This window comes from Zonotrichia leucophrys, unplaced genomic scaffold (assembly GCF_028769735.1).
Source record: "Zonotrichia leucophrys gambelii isolate GWCS_2022_RI unplaced genomic scaffold, RI_Zleu_2.0 Scaffold_36_1286893, whole genome shotgun sequence".
Lineage (NCBI taxonomy): Eukaryota > Metazoa > Chordata > Aves > Passeriformes > Passerellidae > Zonotrichia > Zonotrichia leucophrys.
The window spans coordinates 1,103,273-1,119,610 of record NW_026992241.1 but is presented as its reverse complement, the minus strand read 5'-3'; the positions used below and the strand labels follow the sequence as shown (position 1 = coordinate 1,119,610).

The window sequence follows — 16,338 nt, the reverse complement described above, 5'->3', positions numbered from 1 at the left end:
TGCCTCTGGGGTAATAGACCTAGGAGCACCTGGGTCTTCTCCCCCTTTCAATAAATTGAAAAGAGGGGCAAGGTCTTCATTAGTCAGACCAAGCCATGGTCTTACCCAATTCAAAGACCAACACAACTTGTGGACATCCGCAAGGGTCTTGATCCTTGGATTGATTTCTAGTTTTTGAGGAACAATGGTTCTATTTCCAATTTCTAAGCCCAAATACTTCCAAGGTGGCATCTTTTGAATTTTCTTTTCCTGGAGCTCGAACCCTGCAACAATCAATGCATCGATCGTTAGGTCAAGCGCATGTGTTAGTAAATCATCATTGGGGGCACACACAAGGATATCATCCATATAATGATAGATGATGGCCTTCTCTGCGGCTGCACGCACTGGGGAAAGCAAGGAAGAGACATACCACTGGCAGATAGCTGGAGATACCTTTAATCCCTGAGGAAGAACGGTCCAATGGTACCTTTTCATAGGAGCTTCTGAATTGATAGAAGGGACAGAGAATGCCAAACGCGGTGCATCATCAGGGTGCAATGGGATTTGGAAAAAACAATCTTTAATATCAATAACAGCTAATTTCCAATCTTGGGGAAGCATTGTTGGGGATGGCATACCAGGTTGGGGAGAACCCATATCTTCAACTACATTATTAATTTGTCGGAGGTCACAGAGGAGTCGCCACCTCTTTTTGTCAGCTTTTTGGATGACAAACACTGGAGAGTTCCACGGGGACATGGTCTCCACAATGTGGCCCTTTCTTAGTTGCTCTTGTACTAGTTCCTCAAGCACCTTTATTTTTTGTTTACTGAGTGGCCACTGTTTCACATCAACTGGTTCGTCTGTTTTCCACATAAGTTTTTGGGTGGGGCGCTGTTGTTCAATGACTGCTGCACAAAAATGCTGTGGAGAGTCTGGAATATCAATTGTGACACCCCACTGGGCCATTAAATCTCTCCCTAACAAAGGTTCTGAATAATCTAACACAAATGGACGGATATTTGCCAACTGTCCGTTTGGACCCTCGAATTGAATAATGCTTTTGGATTGCCTTGCCAATTGCAGACCTCTTACACCTCGAAGGTGACCAGCAACATTTTGTAAAGGCCAGTGTGCTGGCCAGTCTTGTACTGGAATCACTGTGCAGTCTGCACCTGTGTCTACAAGCATCTCAATGCGTTTAGACTCCCCATCCCCACTGACATTGCACCACAATTTGGGTTTATCTGTCCCAATAACTTGGACCCGGGCGACTGTGGGCCCTTGTTTTTCGATATTTTCAGGTAAAGATGGCACAGGGATAGCTTGAGCAACAATTTGTCCCTTGGGAAGAAACAGGGGTGGGTGGAAACAGTGCAGGCTGAGAACAAATTGCTTGGGATCTGATGTTGTCATTCCCGGAGCAATTTCGATCTCTTGTGGTGTGTTTTTGTCCCCAGTGATGATGTACTTACAACGAATTTGGTTCCAAGTACCCTTCTGTTCAGGATTTACAGAGACAAAATGCCAGTCAGTGTCCTTCAGGTGGAGTGACTCTGTCAGCTGCAACCTGTAAGGCTCATTGACAGAAGATGCGGTTAATACAGAATCACTTAAATCATAACAAAGGTTATTTTGTTTCACTTTCAACAGTGGACCAGCAGACTTGGTCTTTGAAGCACCTGCTTCACTTACACAAATGTTAATATTATTGCGCGCTTGATTTGTTTTGCTACCCTTATTCTCTTGGCCTGCTTCTTTTATGTCTGCACGCCTGGCAGGCTGGAGCTTTATTCTTCATTTTTTTGTTGTTGACCCCCAGGGAGGGCTTGTAGTTCTCCTCCCCTGCCATTTCTAAATTGATCAAATTCCTTTTTCAGGGGGCACTGGTTACTCCAGTGTCCTAGGTTATTACAAAGCAGGCATGGTTTAGTGGGCTCAACCATTGCTGGTCTCCGCTGCTGCCCAGGGTACTGCTGTGCTGAGAGAGAAGCTGCAGGGCTGGCAACAGCGACACGCTGAAGTGGTCTTGGCAGCAGCCTTGGTCTGGTGTCTTCAGCCACAGTCATCAGAGGCACTTTCCTGTTACAGACCTGAAGCATATCTTTTAATGTAGGGGAAGGTTCCATAGGAAGGCTCAGGATTGCCGCTCGACACTGTTTATTTGCATTTGTAAACGCTATTTCTTCTAAAATTGCTTCCCTAGCATTTTCCTTTTTAACCTGTATTTCAATGGCTCTAGTTAGCCTTTCTACAAATTTCAAAAAAGGCTCTGATGGTAGTTGTTTGATTTTACTATAGGGCTCAAAGGGCCCCTCAGGTTGGAGGGAAAAGAATGCTTTTTCAGCTGCTTCTTTTACTTTCTCAGGTGTTTCTGCAGGTATTGCAGCAGCTTGGTCTGAGGGAGAAGACCATTGACCCTCACCACAGAGGTGCTCAAGGGTAATAGGGCTACCATTGTTGTCCTTTGCTGTGTTTGGATCAGCCTGTAAGCCTGGGAGACCATCTTTTAGCAGTTGTTTCAATGCTGATTCCCATAATTTGAATTCCGTGGATGTCATGAGACATGAAAAAAGTTGTTTTAAATCATGTGGAACCACAACAGTCCTACTTAATTCAGAATTTAAAAGGCCACGGAAATATGGACTGTGTGGACCATATTCTTTATGAGATTTACAGATCTCTTTAATCAATTGTCGTCCAAAAGAACTCCAATTAGCAGTTGGGGCTGCTCCTGCTTGAGCTGCAGGCTGAAACGTAACAGGAGCTAGTGACAACATGGCACCATGCATTGGGTCTGCTGTCCCCTGCTCTGTATCCCCAGAATCAGAAGCATTGGGATGACAGCTACAGGTTTGGGGACAGGCAGTGGGTGTGTCCCCACCGTGGGAACCCGGGGAGGGGGCGGGGAAAGGGAGCCGGCAAGGGGCGGGGATACCGTGGGAACAGGGGGCGGGGTCAAGGGGCTGGCAGGGGGCGGGGATACCGTGGGAACAGGGGGCGGGGTCACCTGGTGACATCACGTCAGCAGACGCCCCCTGGGAGGAGTAGAGAGGCGGAGCTGAGGGTACTGCAGGAAAGGCAGGGGGAGGGGAAAAGGTGTCACGAGGAACAGGAGGAGAGGGGGATGGGGCAGGAATTTTGGGATGCTTAAGAGGATTTTGGGAAGAAGAAGACCAGGTTTGGGAAGATGCCACGTGGCATCCACCATCTTGTGCACCCCCTAGGGACTGGGGGCCATTTTGGACATCACTGCTCTCCGAAAAGCTAACACGTGCTCGGGGTTTTAGAGGAGGGGATACAGGGGATTGGGAAAGACACGCAGCCTGGCCAGGGCTTTGTGAACAAAACAACTCAGGTATTCTTGCACACTCTGGGAGCCGACTTCCCAATGAGTTTGCACTCTTTAAAATACCAAGTTTTGGGGAAAGAGGTTTAGGGGTTTTAGAGGGAGAGGGAGGAACAGGGAGAGCAGAGGTACATGGCTTTACATTTGGCTTTTTCTCCATTTCCTTTTGTTTGAGCAATGCTGTTCGAATTTGTAAACTCCAGAACACAAATTTAGCTGAGGGTGATTTGCCAGATTGTCCTAAGGTTATCAATTCATTCCCAACTTTATCCCAGAATTGAATATTGTGGATTTCTTCAGGGGAAATGTTTGGGAACTGCAGAAAAAGCCATCTTATAAACTGTTTCAATTTCCCTTTAGAGAATTTCACATTACTCTTGACTAAAATGCTAACAATATTATGATACACTCCCATTTGTACAATGCTAAGTTTGGAACCCATGTTAGATGTAAAAAGCAAAGTACTTAATCCCGCCTGACCAAAAACAAAGCTAAAATCAGCTACCAATTTCTAAAAAAACCACAGATAGAAAGCGATAACGAGCAGTCAATAGCTTCACAATGCAGCTGTATATATTGCTTTTAAAATTCCCGGGCAGCAGCAGCAGGGCACGCCCTGCCGAGCTGAGGCAGACACAAAGCCTCTCCCGCCGTGGAATGCAGCCTCCCCGCGGAGCAGAGAGAGCAGCCACTCCACGTGGCAGCCGAAACTGGGCCCCCCCCCCACAACCGCGTGTGCAAAGAGCACTCCCGACCCCGCAGGTCCCCCGGCCACGTGGAAAGAGAGCCCCCCCCTTCCCCCGCAAAGAGAAAGAGAAAGACAATCTCCTAACACGTGTCTGAGCACGCTACTGAGCCGGGGCCGCTCCAGCGTGAATTTTAAAAGACAGTGAAACACGCGCAGAAAATAAAGCTAGAACGCTATGAATTCTTGTCTGTGGGGCTGCGCAGCCAAAAATGCAAAGGCAAAAAGGAATAGAACTCACGGCAGAGTCTGTTTTTGAGCTTCTGCTATACCGAAAGCAGAGATACTCACGTGAAATGGAAGCTGTAAGGCTGGGTCTAGGCAGGCAGGTCTCCACCGGAAAAGGACCTCTCTCTGGGTGTAAGAGAGGCTCCCCTTTTCTTCCTCTGGAAATCTGCTCACCACAATGAAGCTGGGCTTTCCAGAAGGTGCCGAACAGTCCACGAAACTTTTTCTGGGAGTATTCCCAAAGTCTCTAGCTGGGAGTCTTGAAGCCAGGCTCCTTTCAGCTGGATGCACGGCTGGCAGAAACTTCTCTGAGGAACTGCGAGTCCGTTTTAGGGCTGCAGAGTCACTTTGCCCGCCTCAGGGACGCCAATATATTGGAATATGAATCCCAATATAACCAGTTAGATGATGCCTGGGCCAGTTCTGACCTTCGCTGCTGGGCCAAAGGCAGCACTGCGGTGTTTTACCCCAGAGATACCTTGGCTGCTGGAGAGTGCAGCGGGGCAAATCCAGGCTGTCAGGACTGCATTTACCTCAGGAGAGAGAGCTTCTGGCAATGGTGGAGAGAAAGGGAGTGGATTCTGCTAGAAGGTTGCCAGATGTTTTATCCATGGGTACAGAGATGTCTGCACCGAGCCACTGCTGCTAACAGAATGAGGCCGCATGGTCTCATTAACATTTTAAGCTCAGGACAGGGGAAGGGGAGGGGACAGGTGAGCCACCAACCAGGTGAAGGGGCAGGGTCTCAAGGGACTAGGGACACCTATCACACGACGCCTTGCTGGTATGTTAGCCTGATTGACAGGGCACACTCAGCGAGGGGCGAGGGGGAAGGGAGAAGGTAAAACCGGATATTGCAACACACCACAACAGGGACAGAGATCTGGCTGCCTCCCTGTAACTCTTTCTCACAAAAAAAATATTAACCGAATTTTTGTTCATAACATTTATGAAAATAGTAATGCAATTAGAGTAATAATAATTTGGACAATTTGATTTAGGACAATATGAGACAAAAGAGACAAAGAGTTAGGGATGTCCAGGTACCTTTTTCAGGGCAACATGAGCCCAAAAAAGGACACCCGTTAACAAAGGATTAACCCTTAAAAGCAATGGCCTGTTCCATAGTCATACACTTCATACATGATGCATAAATTCCATTCAAATACAGGATTCTGTCTGGTCAGTGTCAACTTCTTTCTCTTAGCCTACAGGCGTCATCCTGGCTGTGCGAGGCAGGAAAAAGTTCATTTCTCCTGATAATGGAGCAATAAATTCCCTTTCTCTGAAAGATTTATGTGTCCTGTGACTGCTATCACAGTGTGAGTCTTTTCTTTAGGAAAAAAGGTATCCTACATAGCATTGTTTCTATTTTAACAATTTTTATAACCTAAAACTGTATTTAACACAGCACTTAAGAGAATTAATACAGCATTACTTTCTAACACAACACATATAATATTCATTTTAATATTTGCAAAAAGCCAATCATAAAATACATGTATTTTTCACAATCCCCACTCTTATTATTTGCAAATTATTTGGTTTGAGCAATATCTCTTGTCTACTTGCATCTTCTTGACTATGCTGGCAAAATAAAATAGGGGATTACACAAGGAAGAAATACAAAAATAGTTGTAACACATAAAATGAAAGATCTTAATTTCTTCTAATACATTACACCATCAGCTAGGTTTTAACATTGTTTTCTAATTTTTGGACTGGTACCTGGGTTATTATATGCATATATATATATATGCCTTCTTTGATTTCTTTTGCTTTTTCTAGAATGACTTTTCTGTGGTCATCAATTTTCAACAATCTGATATATTAAACTTTCCACAAACACCCCCTTTTTTAGCCAATAAATAGTCTAAAGCCAACCTATTCTGATACACTACAGTTTTTGTTTGGCTTTGCTGACTTGATATTAACTCTAATGCCTGGGCAGCTTTATTTGTTATCATTTCTATAACTGCTTGGAGTCCCGTAATACGATTCAACATATATTTTGGAGTCAATACAGAGTTAAATTGCTGTGCTGGTTTTACCTTTTTATTTACTATTTGTTTTTTTACTGAATCTTGAAACGTATCTTTTAAGATTAAATGTAAAACAAATCCATCTCTCTTCTTTTGGACATTCAATTCCAAATCTATTACCACTTTTTCCTAAATTTCTTGTAACCCAATAATTTTCTCCATTTTGCCTACAGGTTCTTAATTTGGATGGGTTATAACAGTGGCTGTTGACATGGGTGTGTGTAATAAAAGAGGAACTTTGGTTTCTTTCCATGTGATGCTTTCTGTAGCATTTGTGACACAATCTTGCTGGTATCCTGAAAGGGAAAAGACAACAAATGAGTGCCAGAAACAGGACTAACAGAGGTGAAGTATGGGTTATACTCCCACCTCCCATGCCTGTGAGGTTGCAACCCACAGCAGGTGTATTTGATCTTCTTGGTGGTGAATATAGAGGCCAATCTGGTCTTGGCCTCTATTTCCTTGTCACATTCTCTTATCTAATTTCCAGGCAAATTGTTTTTGACACGCTTTAACTGTGGTGTCCTACTGTTCCTCAGGTATCTCTCATTTAACAGGCACTAATAATTCCTATCCACAAAACAAAGTTATTACTTTAACACTTCTCGCAAGAAGAGCATAAAATTTGTGAACTGCAATACTAATTATTCCCACAATTTAAACATTCACTTATAACTCAGCTAGCATGTCCAGTATTGGAATGAATCGATTAAAGTTTACAGTATGGTACTGATGGAAATGGTAATTTCCCTTCTCCCCTGTACAATTCACTGGCTAAGGTCAGAATACAAAAACAGTCTTGACCCCTCTGTCTGAAGTATTCCTCCCCCAAGGAGATGTTTTATTCAGGCAGTGCTTGAAACCAGGGATATAAGTGTTATCTTATTTCTTAATTCAGTGTTATTCTTTGTACATTTCTTGGATCATTTGGGTTTTCCCAAACCATTACCACTCAGTCCCCATTGGAAAGTCAGTTCGGAATCACCCGGTTTAAATGTGATAGTCCATTCCTCAGGTTCTTTCACAAGTCCTTTGATTCTGTTCCCATGAATTCAGCCTCTTTCCACAATTTGGATTGTTGCTTCAGTAGTACCTGGAAAGGACTTCTTAATAGCATAGTAATAAAAGAAAGATAATACTGCATTAACTTTTACCATTCGTTTTTCTTCCAAACTTTCTGGGTTTAGCTAAAAGCTTTCTCCACAGCAGCCAGCTGTGCTAATAGCTGCAGAGGCAAATTCTTCTTACTGTGAGTTACAGTTAGTTAAATAAAAAAGGCCAGACTGATTTTAACACGAGATGTATTGAAGCGATACGCGGAATAAATAGACTCCATAACCAGAGATAGTTATGAAGTGGGTATGTATGTCGGCGCCCGGCCCAGGCGAGATAGCTCTCATGAAAAACTTGTGCTCCGAGCTTCAGTCTGACCCACATCTTTGTTCACAAAGGTGTTCCATATGCAATAGATTGCACCACTTTTTCATGCATATTCAACCCCTGCCCCACCCTGTCCTCGCCTCGTATGCTAAATAGTTCCATGCCTTCCTGGGCATGCGTGGTTTGCTGTGGTGGTCGCACGGGGGTCTTTTGGCGGTCTCTGAGGCTGAAGGTTGTGGTCTTCCTCCTGGCTGAACTTTTGAACTTGTACCTTTGCGCGTGCGCCCTTGGTCTCTTGGTGCTTATGTGAGTACATCTGTGGCTTTGATTAGCTTGGAGCCAGAGGAGCTCCTTTATCTGGGTTCTTTGTGTCCCTTAGTCTCCTCTGGTATTGTTCTTTATGCAAGAAGCTTCAGAATTTTGCATTTCCTATGCCCTTTGTACCATGGCAGGGATTTCTTAAGTAGAAGGGTTAAAATTCAACACCATTCTACAGGCTAAACTTTAAATGCTTAATTCGTATTGCTAACTCAAGTGCATTCCAAAAATCTCTCTTTCAGTATCACATCTATTGCTTTTTACTTTTTGGGCAGCATTTAATTGTTTTAGCCTTACAAACCCATTCTTCAGGAAAAAAACCTTCTTTTTTAACAGCAAACAAAACAAAAACTTCTTACTTAAGAAAAACAAACCATTTTGTGAGGTTTGGAGAGTCAGCAATCTCTGCTTTGATTTTATCTTTTAGTGCTCGCCCCCTCCCCCTCTTTTCACAGCCTTTCTTTCAATGCTGCTGTTTTTCACCCTTCCCCCGGCGCTGCCATTTCACTGCAGGGCCCTGGCTGGTCGGAGCAGGGGAGAACAGCCACGGGCATGGAGACCCTGGGGACATACCTTGCGTCTCTTTTGCCCCCTATCTCTCTCTTCTTCTCTCTCTCTCTCTTTCCTTCTTTCTTTCTCTCTCTCTCTCTCGACCCATTTACGAGGGCCGACGCTGCCATCCTGGACTCGGGATCCCGACAGTCTAGGAGCTACCCCGGCAGTTCCGCCACGACGCCGGCCCACTCCTGGCCAGCAAACCCGTGTCATCTGCTCCCAGCACCGCCACCGGGTCACCTCCATGAATCGGTCCATGTCGCAGACCCCGAGGCCTCACTGCTCCTGGGTCAGACACCTCCCAACCTTGACAACCCCCAACTTGGCGTTCTCAGGTGCTCCTGATATTCATTTTCTTTCTTTAGTCAACTTATCCTCTTTTCCCTTCAAGGAGGGCCTGTTCTGCTAAACCCTTTCTGGACCCCCATTCAGCTCTTAACAACCATGTGTTAAGACACTTCCCTGCCTTTCATGCAAAACACCCGCATTCACACTTCTGCTCTCTTCTCACACCAAGATGTCATCACTCCACATTCCAACATTCCAGAGTCTGCTAACCACCCCCCTACTTCACCGTCTCTATTACGTCTCTTCTTACTTTCTTCTTTTTTTTTTTTATTCAACACACCTCAGACAGTACGGGGTGTACACAACTAGTTTACTTCCAAAAGTAAGCTTGCAACTTTCTTTTACTAGGATTGCAGTAGCTGTTATAACTTAAATACATACTGGCTAGCTGTGGCTTACTGGGTCTAACATCTTTGATATATAAGCTACTAGGTTTTTTACTCCTCCTCACTCCTGAATTAAAATTTTATGAGCTACTCCATTTTCTGTATTTATGGATAAATGATAAAGGATTTTTCTAATAAAGGTAAGCTTAAAGCTGGTACTTAGGCTAGTTTTGACTTCAACTTTTTAAATTTAACAATATCTTCCCTGGTCCATTTTATATCATCTCCCTCTGTCAATTTTTCATACACAAATTTTACTACCTGTGTGTACCCCTCAATCCATAATCTATAATATTTCAATAATCCCAAGATTATCTCTTTGAAGAGAGAGGCAGAAGGGATAAAATTCCTGCAATTCTCTCATGGTTGAGTTTCCAGCTACCTTTATTTAGTAAGTGCCTAAGATATTTTACCTCTGGTTCTACAAATTACAGTTTCCCTTTTGATACCCTTAATCCTTTTTTATTCCAGAAAATTCAAAAATTGTATAGTAGCCTCTCTCACTTCAACTTCAGCTTCCCCAGATTATAAAAGATCATCCACATATTGGATAATTTATATTCCAGGAGGAGTAGGGAAATCTTGTAGTATTGTTTCTAAAGCTTGCCCAAATAAGTTTGGGAATTCCATAAACCCCTGTGGTAACTTTGTCCATCTTAGTTGCTGCTTTCTCCCCGTTTTTTCGATCTTCCCATTCAAAGGCAAAAATATCTCGGCTCTCCTTGGCTAGTGGGCAAGCCCAAAAAGCATCTTTAAGATCCACCGCACTAAACCACTGATGCTGGGGTGGGACCTTACTTAGAGGAGTATAAGGAGTATAAGGATTTGGTGCCACTGGATAGCGAGTCCGAGTTCTTTTCTTAACCTCCCTTAAATCTTGTACTAATCTATAACTCCCATCAGACTTCTTTACTGGGAGAATAGGGGTATTATGAGGAGGCATACAAGGTTCTAATGCCCCATCCTTTATTAGTCCTTCTATTACTGGCTTCAAACCTTCCCGTCTTTCTAAAGATACAGGATACTGACGTACACGTATGGGACAATCTTCTCTCTCAGTTGTAACCCTTATGGGGTCGATATTTAATCCTCCCCTGTTTCCTTTCCCAGCCTAAACTTCCTTGTTGATTTTTTTTCCTTCATCTTCTTGGCCTAATTTTAAAACTCTAGCTGTCATTTTCTCATCTTCTGGTATAACCTCTATTCCTAATTGCACTTGTAAGTCTCTCCCCAATAAATTGCTACCTTCCCCTCGGACCAATTAGACATGTCCCATCCAAATTTTAGTTTCCCCCTCAATTACCACATCTTTAATGACCAGAAATGTAAAACTTTTTCCTTTTGCCCCTGTTACTTTCACTGCACATTTGCTCACACTATAGCCTTTCGGAATATTTAACAGGCAGGTTCTTTCTGCCCCTGTGTCTACTACAAATTCCTATTCTTCTTCTTCTTGGGGACCCACTTTTAATGTTATCACAGGCTCCAGATGGTATTTGTCCGCCCCCCCCCCCAAAAATTAAAACTTATGACCTCCCTATTCCTCCTCTGTGCCCCTCTCTTTAAAGATTTTCAGATCTTCCACTTACTTAGGGCCATTTTCCTATTTCTCTTAAGCTTGGTTATCTATTTAGTTGGAGTTTCTTCTTTCCCCTCTAAATGCTGTCCCTTAAAAACCTTTTTTTTTTTTTTTTTTGCATTTCGCCTTTGATATGCTGTCTTATTTATTCCCTTGATTATGTAATTACGATAATTCTTCACGTGTTTACTCCCCTCCACATTATTTTGACCGCACTCAGGAGGTACAGATGGCATTTTGTCTTCTCTGCGGGTCCCTACGGATTATCTTTTTTCCCAAGCTTTTATTCCAGCTGCTCTCATTAATTGTCTTTCTTCCTGACATAATATTATTTTCATTATAGACTGCATCTCTTCTCAAGAGTAAATGTTTGGACCTAAAAATTGGTCTAATTGTTCAGCTATGCCTATGGGATCCTCCAAATATCCCTTTCATTTATTTCTTAAAATTTCAGACCTCAGACGAAGTCAAAGGAGCATTTACAAACGCCGGTCCACTCCCTCCTATGGAAACCTCTCTTAATGGAAATAGACCAATCCCTTTATCCCGTTCTTTTTGGATTTTTATCTTCTATAGCCTTTCTCCTGTATTCTTAGGAATAATCAGGAGAGGGCTTTCTTTTAACTGAACTTTTAGTGTTTCGATAAAGTGCTTCCTTTAGAGAGAGTTTCCCAGAATAGCCGGAGCTGTGGTTACCAAGGGAACGGGGCTCGGGGCAGGACGGGTGGAACTCGGCATGACTCCGAGTCTCGGTCCGCTAAAGGTGGGGTCTGCAGCCGGGATCGCCCGAGGGGCTGTTCCGGTGCAGGCCGAGCTGGAGCGTGGATCGCCCCCACACGGCTCACGGTGGCTGATCCGGCAGAGACAAAGCAGGCGATTGACCCCGGCTGCAGCGGCGGTAGCCGACCAGAGTCAGGGCAGCCGGGGATGGGACAGACGGGACAGACAGGACCTCCCCCTCGGTGCGGTCAGCGCGGTAACCACGGTCCACACGGCAGGACAGACCCACACCCCCCCGGCGCGGCCAGCGTAGCGGCCGTGGGCCAGGCGGCCGGGACTGAGGCAGACGGACTGTGCCGGAGCCGGCACAGGGGCTGGGGGGGTGGGGTGGTGCAGCTGCGAACGAGTGGGGAAACAAACGGGAATGGATGAGGCAATAATTTCTTCCCAGTCTTTTACTGTTTTTCTTTTATTGCCTTTCAAAAATGTTATTTTCCTTACAACCTCCCCCCTCCCCAGCATGTGGTATACTCTTTTTCTTCTAGATCAAACGGTTTTTACAAATAAATCCAGAGCTTAACAAATCCAAACTTCTGCTTGGATACTTTGAAATGGTCGACGAGCTTACTCACGACCTTCTCATGTTGTTTTTCTCATCACCCTTTTATTTATCCTTTGGCAAATTATACATCTTTCAGTTACTTGTTTTTCTACTCCAAAAATCCTAATGCACCCATAGTTCCTTAAAATCATCACACAAAGCCTGAGTATCCCACTGGGTTTTCTGATGCATGTCTTCTAATATTACCTAGTAAGCATTTTATTATCTAATTGTCTTCCATCAAGATGTTTCTATTTCCCTGATTTATCTTGTTCACCACCTATCTTGTTTAATTCTTTTTTCTCTGCCTCCCTAAACTTTGTAATTTCCATTTTTTTCTCATTTGGAGTTAATATTAAGTCTTTCAGCTACATTTTCTGCTGCGTCTTTAGCTTCCTGATCTGCCAAATTATTTCCCCTTATTTCTGGGGTCTTTACCTTTTGGTGTCCCTTAATATGAACTATAGCTATCTCTCTTAGGTAATTTTAATGTGTCTAAAACCTCTAAAATAAGTTTCTCAGGTACTAATCCTTTTCCTCTTGAATTAAGTAATCTCCCTTTTTAAATTTTTCTTAAGGTATGTGCTACTCTAAAGGCATACCTTGAATCAATACATAACTCCTTTCTTTTGTGTTAAATATTCTAATGCTCTTTTTAAAGTATGTAATTCACAAGTTTGCGTGTTTTTTCTCATCAACTTCTGCATACCCTGTATTTTGCAAGGAGTTGTATTTCTGTTTGCTAACATACTCCCAAAGGGCTATCTTGGGGAATTTCTGTTGGTAATTTTTTCCTGCTTTTCTTTCCTGTATCCACCTTACTGGATTTCTGTCTCATTTTTCAATATTCTATCTATTCGTCCTCTGCTTCTGTTTTTCACTTTTTACTAACAACTGAAATACCACTTTTCTTTCAACTACTTACACCCAGAAAACCCCTTCTCTCACACTGCTTTTCAATACAATACACCTCCCTCCAAGGAGATATGGTAAGGCTTAAAATGCACAATCCACATTACCTATACTTTCATTCGTCTACATTCACTCACTTTTATTTCTCATTCACTTTCACACATTCCTTCACACCCTCAAGACACAAAGTGGATCCCTGTCGGCAGAAAATCACGGGTCCCTGTGGCCCCCCTTGCCTTGGGGTTGGCCTCCGGGGTCTCAGTATCTCCAGGCCTCCTGGAAGGGTCCTGACTCTGGTTGCCTCCGGTGCCCATCCCATGAGAGGCTGTCTGCATGTCTTTCACACTCTTCAGTTATGGCCCCATCACACGCCCGGGGAACACTAGTTTGGTTTGCAGGTCACACACAACCTTCAGCTAAAGCCCCACCTGCCCGAGGAACACTAGCCTGGTGTGCAGGTCACTCACTCCTCTTTCCGCTGCCTCCCCCTTCCCACCTGCCCGGGAAGTTGTGGCTGACTTTGTGTGTGACTCACTCTCACACACACAACAAGACAACAGTAAGGTACCTGTTACTTTCACATCACCTATTACAAGTTTAGGTGTTACTGGCCAGTCCCGGTGCTATCAGATATCCCTCAACCCAGCAGTGTGGTACAACCCCAGATGCTCTTGGGCATTTAATTTTTTTGCTGTGTTGTCCCACCCTGAGTGTTCTTGGGTATATCCTCACCCCGACAGAATTCTGCTCAATGCTGCTCTTGGATGCTCTTGGAATAAAAATCCCTCAACCCAGCAGGTTTTTAGGGGCCCCTCCTGTCCTCTTTCCTAGTGGATTGGGCTAGGAAACATTGCTCCCTACCTCTGAGGGGTCCAACCCCTCCCTGAGACCCAGTCCCAGTTACCCCGGGGGATTCTTTCACTCCTCTTATCACTCGCTTCTTCTCTTTACTGGCCTCTTTCTTCGCGGAAAGTCGGAAACGCAGCATGGGAGATTCCAGCACTCACTTGGCAGGTCTGGGACAACCAGCCCGCCTCTCATTCACACACATTCATCCCCCCGTACCTGCCTCCCCGAGAAATACTTACCAATCCTTTTTCCTTCCCGGGTTCTTCGTGCGCTCTACTAGTCTTAGGGGGCCAATTACTGCGGTTGTAGGGAGCCTTTTTTCCCTTGTCTTTGTTTTATTGACTCCTTTTGTCCACCGATCGTAACCTGCATCTGTCGGCCACCCCAGGGGAAACAGAGCGAGGCTGCCAAATAGGGCAGGGCGCGCCTTCCCAACTCTGACTCTCCGAAAGCACCGGCAGCGAGGTGTTAACCCTCCTCTGCTACCATAATTGTGAAAAACGCCAATCACTTGTTTATAAAATTTTAAAAATTTAATAATAATAAAAATTGGTTATGAAAATAATAATACAATTAGAGTAATAATAATTTGGACAACTTGAATTAAGACAATATGAGACAATAGAAACAAAGAGTTACGGACGTCCGGGTACCTTTTTCAGGGCATCATGAGCCCGAAAAAGGACACCCGTTAACAGAGGATTAACCCTTAAAAACAATAGCTTGTTGCATATTTATACACCTCATACATGATGCATGAATTCCATTCAAATACAGGATTCTGTCTGGTCAGTGTCAACTTCTTCCTCTGAATCTTAACAGCACCTTCGAGGCAGGAAGAAGTTCGTTTCTTCTGATAAGAGGGCAAAAATTCTTTTTCTCTGAAAGATTTTAGGTGTCCTGTGGTGGCTATCTCACTGCAAGTCCTTTTTGTTAAACAAAACATCCTACTTAGCATATTTTCTATTTTAACATTTTTTTATAACCTTAAACTATATTTACCACACTACTTAAGAGAATTAATACAGCATTACTTTCTAATACAACACATATAATATTCATTTTAATATTTGCGAAAAGTCAATCATAAAATACGCATTTTTCACATTGTGGATGAGTCTCAACGGTGGTGGAATTTTGGCCGAGCTGCCCCGGCCCCGGGCTGTTCCTGGGGGCCGTCAGACTCAGCTTGGCCCCGGGCTGGCGGAGGGGCAGGGCCCAGTAGCAAGAAGTTAGAAATCAGAGCCATGGCCCGGCCCAGTCCAGCAGCTGTTGGGGGGGGGGGGGGGGGGGGGGGGGGGAGCAGCGCGCACCCCAGGGCAGGGCCTGTCCAGCCTCAGCCAGACCGAGACAGGGGCTGGGCTGGCCGTATTACCTGGTTGCCAGATGGAAAGGAAAGAGAAAGTTCTCGGGTTTCTTTCGTCTTTAACATGTGTTTTTCACAGAGGCGTGTACAGCTTCCTTGTGGCAGCAAGCTTTGCATCACTTCTCTAAATGCCTCTCATACAAAACCACCACATCACTTCGTAATCTTGTACTAAAAAGGCACAAGCTTGTTAGAATATATAGGACTGCTTTTATCTTAAATCTGAGCCACAATAGTGGAATTGTCAGTCTAGCTTTAAAGTAAATGGTGTTGTTTAATGAATTTATTTGGTACAAATGGGCTCTTTTCTTAAAAGGGAAAATCTAGGCTTAAATTTGTTTTTGCATTAAAGGTTGGTACCTACCCCTTAAAAAAGGCAAAAAGCTTTTTGTTTATGCACTGATCTGTCAGTTAAGGTTCAAGATAAGATGTAACTATACCTCTATCTTTTCCTTTTACAGGTCCTTCAGTCTGGGAGACTATGAGGGAGACTCTGCACCCAGGGAAAATGTTACCCTTTACTGGGGGGAAGGGTGAACCAGTAGGGAATACAGTACAGTCCCAACCCTACTGGGATGGGTGGGAGGGAAGTGTTGCTGTCACTGTATTAAGTCGATGTTGGGAAATGTTTTAACATCTGGAGCCTTTGTCGGTGGAAATAGTCTCCTGTTACAACTCTGCACTGGATGTGAAGAAGAAAAAATGTCTATTAACAAAACAGCACATTCTGGATTATTGTGGGGAATTGTACCAAAATAAGAACCATATAATTGAACCATAGGGATACATAAAGAGAAAAACTATTTTACGCACAATAAAGGAAACCTACAAATTGAGGTCACAGACAGTAAAAGGCTTTCCTTTTTTAAAATGTTTTTTTAAAGTAAGGATTTTCTACATTATTTCATCCTGTTTATTGGGACTCCTAGATAATTTGCATGTTAATGAATAACTGAAATTAAATTAGTACAGTTAAAA

The 16,338-nt window shown here is 43.8% G+C and overlaps 1 protein-coding gene across 3 annotated transcripts in view; it reads left to right on the top strand.

Moving 5' to 3' along the window:
* Nucleotides 1-16,332, top strand: part of LOC135460380 (transportin-1-like) — a 172,581-nt gene extending 156,249 nt beyond the window's left edge. For all 3 annotated transcript variants that reach the window (XM_064737177.1, XM_064737179.1, XM_064737180.1), the window contains one exon: nucleotides 15,822-16,332. The gene's annotated coding sequence lies outside the window, so the exon portion shown is untranslated. The remainder of the gene's footprint in view (nucleotides 1-15,821) is intronic.
* The last annotated feature ends 6 nt before the right edge of the window (nucleotides 16,333-16,338 follow it).